Here is a 9316-nt window from a genome sequence, read left to right on the forward strand (position 1 = left end):
CACAGGAGAAGCACCCATCTGCTTCTCCATCCCTCTCCCTCTCCTTCCTCTATGTCTCTCTCTTCCCCTCCCTCAGCCGAGGCTCCATTGGAGCAAAGTTGGCCCGGTTACTGAGGATGGCTCTGTGGCCTCTGCCTCAGGCGCTAGAATGGCCCTGGTTGCAACAGAGCAATGCCCCAAATGGGCAGAGCATCGCCCCCTGGTGGGCATGCTGGGTATATCCCGGTCAGGCACATGCGGGAGTCTGTCTGACTGCCTCCCCGTTTCCAACTTCAGAAAAATACAAAAAAAAAAAAAAAAAGAAAGAAACATTTAGGCCTGACCAGGTGGTGGCGCAGTGGATAGAGCATCGGACTGGGATGCAGAGGACCCAGGTTCAAGGCCCTGAGGTCGCCAGCTTGGTGCGGGCTCATCCAGCTTGAACACAGGCTCACCAGCTTGAATGCAGGGTCACTGGCTTGAGCATGGGATTATAAACATGATCCCATGGTGGCTGGCTTGAGCCCAAGGTCACTGGCCTGAAGCACAAGGTCACTGGCTTGAGCAAGGGGTCACTCGCTCTACTGTAACCCTCTACTCCCATCAAGGCACATATGAGAGAGCAATCAATGAACAAGTAAGGAGACTAAGGAGCCGCAATGAAAAATTGATGCTTCTCATCTCTCCCCCTTCCTGTCAGTCCTTATCTCTCTCTCTCTCTTTCTCTCTGTTTCTGCCACACACTAAAAAGAAAGAAACAAAGAAAAAACTATATATCAAAAGAGACTTGAGACATATCAGATAGTTATAAACCTTATTTTTATTGACAAGTTAAGCAATGTAAACCCTAAGTAGCTATGGCATTAAGGAATTAGTTTTTAGATATGATAATAGTAATATGTGCTTATATTCAGGGTCCTTATCTTGGAGAAAGACCTCTAGAGAGTAAAGATGATAATATCTGAGATTCTTTCAAAATAATTCCTTCAAAAGTAAGGGCATGACAAATATACAAATGGCCATAAATTGATCATTGGTCAAGCTGGGTAATAGATTTAAAAGAGCATTTGCTATAATATTTTGTCTATTTTTTGCTTATGTTTGAAAATTTCCATAGCAATTTTTTAAAAAGGAAGAAAACTAAAACCCAAAATGCAATTCTTGGGTTTAATGTATAATTTGAATTAGATTTGGTCATGTGACAGCTTTTATTACAATTAAAAGACTATTGATCTTAATAGCTCTATCTAAAAACAGCTTACATTTGTGCTTTTCTTCTTCTATTTATGAAAATGACTTTCAGTACCAATTAAATTTCAAATAATTGCGGCTTTTTTGGGTAATATAAAGCTCAGCAAATCTCATTGCTATGTTTGTCATACTGGATGCAGCATTCCTATTAAACATGTTCTTTAGTGTGAAATATTGACTAAGCAATTTACATAAATTTCATTATAAACTTTCTAAAGAGATTGGCCAAATCTTCACTTATACTTTCTGCTTTCAGAGCTTGAAGAAATGGTTAATGAAAATGTCTTCATGTCAGGGAGATCTAAGATGTCAGCAGTTACACTCACCTCCTCCCAGGACCAAACTTCAGTTACAACTAAAATACAGAACAATCAACGTGGGTAACCAACTGAAGACTAGCTGAAGAGAAGTCCTATAACCAAGGATTTACAGAAGAAGCCACATTGAGATTGGTTAAACATACCTAAGACATTTTAATTCCATTGACAAAAAAAAACAAATGAAATTGATAGTATCCTGAAGAGACCTTATGTTACGTGCCAACCATTTTAGAAAACAGAAATGGAAATAATGGCACACTCTATAATGAAGATAGGAATTCAAGCTTTGTCCTTCCTATCACCAGATTATCTCCCCAGAGTATACTTACCTAACCAATTAACATTAGGTGGGTGGATATAAAAATACATTAGTGCCTGACCTGTGGTGGTGCAGTGGATAAAGCATCAACCTGGAAATGCTGAGGTCGCCGGTTCAAAACCCTGGGCTTGCCTGGTCAAGGCACATATGGGAGTTGATGCTTCCAGCTCCTCCCACCTTTCTCTCTCTCTCTCTCTCTCTCTCTCTCTCTCTCTCTCTGTCTCTCCCTCTCCTCTGTAAAATGAATAAATAAATAATTAAAAAAATACATTAGCATATATCTTGTGATTTCAAGAGAATTCTGTTCTTATTTTTTGGCAGCAGATAAAGTTGTGAAAAAATATGTATTCTTAATTTCAAAGGTAAAATAAAATAATTTTTCATTAAGTATATTCTTTTTTTAAATTTTTATTTATTTTTTATAGAGACAGAGTGAGTCAAAGAGAGGGATAGACAGGGACAGACAGACAGGAACAAAGAGAGATGAGAAGCATCAATCATTAGTTTTTCATTGCGTGTTGCAACACCTTAGTTGTTCATTGATTGCTTTCTCATATGTGCCTTGACCGCGGGCCTTCAGCAGACCAAGTAACCCCTTGCTGGAGCCAGCGACCTTGGGTTCAAGCTGGTGAGCTTTTGCTCAAACCAGATGAGCCTGCGCTCAAGTTGGCGACCTCGGGGTCTTGAACCTCGGTCTTCTGCATCCCAGTCCGATGCTCTATCCACTGCACCACCGCCTGGTCAGGCCCATTAAGTATATTCTTGGTCAAAACAAATGTTGCCTGGCCTGTAGTGACACAGTGGAAAGAGTGTCGACCTGGAATGCTGAGGTCACCAATTTGAAACCCTGGTCTTGCCCGGTCAAGGCACATACAACAAGCAAGCAATGAACAACTAAACTGAAGCAACTATGAGTTGATACTTCTCACTATTCCCCTCTTCTCTGTAAAATCAAGAAAATCTTTTTTAAAAACTGCTGTACTCTAATTTTCTTTAGAAGGTTTTATTTTACCCTTCTCTGTAAAAACTGATTTTTATCTTATGTTCTAAATTATAAAAGGTTGTATGTCATTTTGCCTTTTAAAATTTATCAAAAAATATTTTATTCATGTTGAAAAAGGAAAATCTTTCTATGTCTTCTTTAAAAATGTTGTAGACAATGTTTGCAACATTTTCTAGAGTTCTTTATATATGCTCAAATCAGCAATTTTTTTTATAATTCAGCTCCAGAAAATAGTTGGTCTTCCAAGAGGAATAAATCCTTTTAATCATTCAATAAATAGTAAAATGAATTTTCTTTTTTTTCTTTTCTTTTTGTTTAACTTTTCAGGAAACTCAAAGCTAAACGTAACTGCAACTCTGTCTTTTAATGTATTTCTCCTTTCCTCTTACAAGGCTTAAATATTTTTATATGAGCTATTTATTATAAAAAATATATATATCCTTTAGAATTAGTAATAACATATGTCATTTATGCACATTTTATTCATACTTTAACATCTCTGAACATTTAACCTTTATCTTATAATGAGCATAGCTTATCCAGAAGTATTTTTTTATTTAAATTCACATTAGTGTGAGCATTTGAGATCTTGCTTCCCAGCAACTGTCATCAGTTTTGGCTCAAATAAACTCTTATAAAAATTCTCCCCAAAAATTACATTACTAGTAATGTGTCTTATATTTTATTGCAGCTTAGATTTGACAAGATGTGAAAATATCTTCAACAATTATTATGTAATATGAAAATACTACTTCAGCAGAACAGAAAAGCTAAAAAAGGGGGATGAAATTAAGACCTATTAAATGATTCAGTTTATTTATAGCATATTTCAAAGAGCTTTCTCACACGCTCCACAACTTTTTAAAATTAATGTGTAATGAAGGAATTGACCTTTGCTACACAGAATTATTTGGAAACATTTTGCATTCAGCTTATATTCTTTGTTCCAATAGAAAATGTTATGTAAACTTCGCATTTTAGCAACACTATCAATCTATAATTCCCCAGAACCACATACATGTACCAGATATTTTATTATGGCTCAACCAAGCTAACTAAATCATTGACTTCACATAACCACTACCGCCAGTATCATTTGACCAGCACACCACAAATCAAGCACACATCTCCAGAGGAAGAGGAGAATAAATAATCCCTCCATATGTATATTATAAAAGTCACTGCTAGAGTGGACCCCTGGAGGAAAGGGTTTGGGATCAGCACTAATGCCCACTTACCTCACAAATTAACTGAATCACATTAGGCTTTTGCTCCATATAATATACTTTAGAAGTTATTATTTGACCTCAGTTTTAGGAATATGTGAATAGCCTGCTGCATTTGTGTTTAGAGTATATAATCATGTTTTCTAATTATCTGTGTTGACTTATGAACATGTACCTCTCTTGAGGATACACCACCTTATCCTGGTCCACACGTGCCTGGAAGATCTCACCTGCCGTTCCCATTCAGTGATTCATTTTTTTTCTTTTTTCATATTCTCATAGCCCTTGTCATTTTCATCACCTTCTGGCATTTATTTAAACCTTTCTTGTGGCTTTACTTAGGTATTATGAGAAAAAATACAGTACAGCCTGGTGGGTAAGGGCGTGGCTTTAGAGACCTAGGTGTGAATCCTGGCTCTGCTCTTGCTATGTGACTTGGGACATGTCTTTTAATCAATCTTGACATCAGTATCTTCATTTATAATTTAGGATGATATCCACCTTATTATAGGTATGTTATAAAAATTCTATGAGGCCTGACCTGTGGTGGCGCAGTGGATAAAGTGTTGACCTGGAATGCTGAGGTTGCCGGTTCAAAACCCTGGGCTTGCCTGGTCAAGGCACATATGGGAGTTGATGCTTCCTGCTCCTCCCCCTGTTCTCTCTCTATCTATCTCTCTCTCTCTCTCTCTCTCTCTCTCTCTCTCCCCTCTCTAATAAAAATGAATAAATAAAATCTAAAAAAAAAAAAGTATATTAAAAATTCTATGAGAACATGTATGAAGAGTTTGCTTGACACAATGTCAGGATTGCTATTCCTACTGGCATTTTGATTACACCTCGCCATACTAGCCCAAATCTCGCAGTGAGAAAAGAAGGATAGACCATCAGCAGAAAACTCCCAGCACTGAAAGCTATGAGCCATCCTTTTACAGTGGTGACTGAGCATCTACTGTGGACCCCAAAGCACTGCATAAGTCATGGGGAATATAGAGGAGCATACGGAATAGTCTCTGCCTTCAAGGCACTTACAGCCTTTTGGACAAGAATTGCCACATATAAAAAGCAAAACAGTTAACAGATAAATAGGGGAGAAGAGATGAATCTCCCTTGCATAAGAATTCTCAATAATTTATATAGCCACTATGGCCTCAAGAAGGTTGAACATGACCTCCCACTCCTTAAATGTGGGCTGTGCACAGTGATGTCCTTCCAAAGACAGCAGCGTGAAAGGAGAGACAAAGAGTACCTTGACAGTACAGAAAGCTGACAGACACTATCTCAGCCAGGTGACCAAGGTCAACATCAACAGTGATGTCATGTTGGTAGTATGTACCTTTGATATGATGTGATGAGAATGTTACTTCACTTCTTTGATCGTCCTCCCCAAAACTCCTAACCCCAGTCTAATGAAGAGAAAAACATCGGATAAATCCCAATTGAGAAATACCTGATCAACACGTCCAATTAAGGAAAATCTGGGAAAGTGTGGCAGCTGAGTGGACTCTAAGAAGTCATGCTAAATGTCATGTAGTATCCTGGGTACGATCCTGCAACATAGAAAGGACATTAGGCAAAAACTAAGGAAATCTGATTGTATATGTACTTTAGTTGATAATAGTGTATCAGTATTGGGTCACTCATTGTGACAGCTATGCCATACTAATGCAGGGTGTCAATAATAGGGGGAACTGGGTGTGGGGTGGAGAGGGACTACCAATTTTCCCGTAGACTTAAAACTGTTATAAAAGAACAAGGTTTTAAAAATCAATACAAGGTAACAAATGACAAGACAGAATGACTAATTGATTCATTCAACAAATATTTCTTGAGTGTCTATTATGTGCTAGACACCTCACTGGGAACCAGGCACAGAGCATTAAAAGAGAGCAAGATTCTTGACCTTGAGAGCTCACATGGGATGTAAGCTGGGCCTTGTAGAACAAATTTATGGTTTTTGCTTAGGAGGGAAGGCCCAGGGACGTTCCAGTGGCACCCTGACCTTCATTATTTCTTGTTAAAATATGGGACAGATGGGCCAGCCCGTAGTCTGGTGGAGAGAAGTGGATAGACAGGACGGGTGCCAGTGTTCCCAAGGCCTTCCAAATCCCAGGAACGAGTACATCCCTTGAAGCCCAGGAGCATTTTCTCAGTCACAGAATGTGGCCTGTGGAAAGTCCCTGAACTGTGTAGGAGAGGAAACTGAGACCCAGAAAAAGGAAATGGTTGCTAGTGGTCACATGGTTATCTCAGAACCAACTTTTAAAATCTTTACTCCTCAGACGCAGAGAACATTTATTTTGTAGCTAGAAATCATAAAAAACTGAAAGGCTAGCTGTACGCATCTGCTTAATATCAGATGTGAACAATGAAAGAGAATCCAAAAACTAGACCTATATTACACATCACTGTGTGTTAAATAACTTAGGTGATCGGAGTTTCTAAACTCATTGTGCTCTATAACTGATCGTGGAAACTTAGGTAATACTGCAGAAAAAACACACACTTCCTGAAAGAGAACAAATTCACTTTAAGGTCACTGCCATTGAAATAAACCCAGTTACTGGGTATTGCACTAGAGAAGTAACAGCTTGCAGTGGAGCTTAAATGGTATAGGGGGTGGGGATAAGTGATATTCCTTAAAAAACAACAACAGCGTCGGCCTGGCGTGCAGGGGTCCTGGGTTCGATTTCCGGCCAGGGCACACAGGAGAAGCGCCCATCTGCTTCTCCACCCCTCCCCCTCTCCTTCCTCTCTGTCTCTCTCTTCCCCTCCCGCAGCCAAGGCTCCATTGGAGCAAAGATGGCCTGGGCGCTGGGGATGGCTCCTTGGCCTCTGCCCCAGGCGCTAGAGTGGCTCTGGTCGAGACAGAGTGACGCCCCGGAGGGGCAAAGCATCGCCCCCTGGTGGGCAAAGCATCGCCCCTGGTGGGCGTGCCGGGTGGATCCCGGTCCGGCGCATGCGGGAGTCTGTCTGTCTCTCCCCGTTTCCAGCTTCGGAAAAATACAAACAAACAAACAAACAAATAAAAAACACACACACACACAAAACAAAGATCAGCAACAAAAACAAAAATTTCAGTGTAACACTGATTCATACTCAGGTAAAAACAGAAGGGACCCCTAAACTAAGCACTTATCTAGGGAGGTAATGAGCCAAATCCAATCAGATAACCGTGCATTCCAGAGAAAGTGTTGTAGGGCCCTCAGCAGCATCCTGAAGCCTGAAGATGCCACCCAGGCGATCGGTTTTAGAGGCAGCTCACTCCCTTCACAATGCCAGCCCTTTCTGCATGAAGTTAGAAATGTGACCAGATGGCACAGTTCAGGAGAACTTTTTGAAATTGAGTTTTCAACCTTTCTGTTAAAGATTGTTCTAAACAACCAGGTCAGGAGATGCTTCTGTGTTTTATCAGGGAAACACAGTAACATCTTTAAAGGGAAATTTCAAGAGTAGGATGATGAAAGAAAAATTAAAAATTAGCTTAACCTCTAACGTTGAGCTAAATGTTGTGCACCCTGCAGTGCATTAGAATCACCTGGAGAGCTTTAAAATGTTCTAATGCCTCACCTGCATCCCAGACCAATTACATTGGACTCTGGGGCGGGACTCTGGCTGCAGTGCCTCTTAAGGCTCCCCAGGTGACCCTCATTATGACTCCTCTGCTCTGTAGGGGTTAGTCTAAATTTTGAATATCAACTACTCTTAATCAAAACAGGATAAACTAGCCAGGCATCTTAGGAGTACAATACCCTGAAATGTCACCCAATTGAATATAAAACTCTTAATTTTAACAATTTGTCTTTTAAGCCAGACATACCCAGATTTCTTTGATTTTTTTCTCTCTTCAGATATTTCCACAGCAGAAGCAATTACCTCTTAAACTCAGCTATTTTCTTCCCTTCAATACACTTATGCGAGCATGAGGTACAAACTAAGTGAGAATGAGAAGTCTCATCCCTACTCCCCACCCTCCTTGGTTGACCTTTCAGAACAGAAAAATAAATAGAGTCTAACAAAATGTTTCAAAACAAAATATATCTTTGGGTAAATAACCATGAAACTCAATCAGGTATTTCCTGTATTTTTTAACAGTCACAGCTCAGGATCAATCATGGAAAGAGCTGCATAGTTTTGACCCTGCCAAATGGCTCCGTGAGATTACATCACAGGAGGACGGCGCCCTGCGGGAGTTCTGAAGCATCCACCCTCTGCCGTTGGGCACCCACCTGCTGAGCTGTGGAGTGGTAGCTTGTTCTTTTCCAGGACCTGCACTCTCCCTAATTTATATAGCATCATGACAATTTGTCATCCAGCCTAATTGAGGGCATTTATCTCTCCCTGATATTCCATTAAATAAACAATAATAAAAAGTCAGCTTTAATTGTCTTTAACACTTGAAATTTCCTTGAACCCAAGGAAAATACCAGGGATGGTGGCTGGATTACTAGTGAGTATCTAAGAAAAGGGTCACTCAACTCTACCATGAAAGGGATTAAATCTTTTAAAAGATTTTTATTTATTTATTCATTTTAGAGAGGAGAGAGAAAGAAGGGAGGAGCAGGAAGCCTCAACTCCCATATGTGCCTTGATCAGACAGATGCAGGGTTTCAAACAGGTGACCTCAGCGTTCCAGGTTGATGCTTTATCCACTGTGCCACCACAGGTCAGGCCAAGGGATTAAATCTTTAAAGCAGCCATGAAAACAAGAATTAAAAACCTCCCAGCCCACAAATGTTATTTAAGTGTCTTTCTGTCCCAAAGACACTCAGGTAGTAAAGGGAATGAAATCAATACTCCCTGGTTGGCCTGGTGCAAATATTGACTGATTCTAGAATAAGATAACCAGAAGACCACTATAATATTTGTTTTCCAAGTGGCGGTGGTGGTATATTTACTTCCTAATACAAAATGTATGGGCACACAATTCCGCAATGAAAAGGAAGTACTCATACATGCTAAAACATGGATGTACCTCAAAAACATGTGCTCAGTAAATAAAAAGCTATACTGTGTATCGGGCCATTTATATGAAATGGCCGTAAAAGGCAAATCTTTAGAGACCAGAAGTAGATCAGTGTTGCTGGGTGTGGGAAAGCTGACTGACAGCCAGTGGACAGAGGGAGGAGTCTTTTGTGTGGTGATGGAAATGTTCCACATTTGGATTGCAGTATATGTTGTACAACTCTGTAAACGCCTGGAATGGAAAACATTAGCC

Source organism: Saccopteryx bilineata, chromosome 4 (genome assembly GCF_036850765.1).
Source record: "Saccopteryx bilineata isolate mSacBil1 chromosome 4, mSacBil1_pri_phased_curated, whole genome shotgun sequence".
Classification (NCBI taxonomy): domain Eukaryota; kingdom Metazoa; phylum Chordata; class Mammalia; order Chiroptera; family Emballonuridae; genus Saccopteryx; species Saccopteryx bilineata.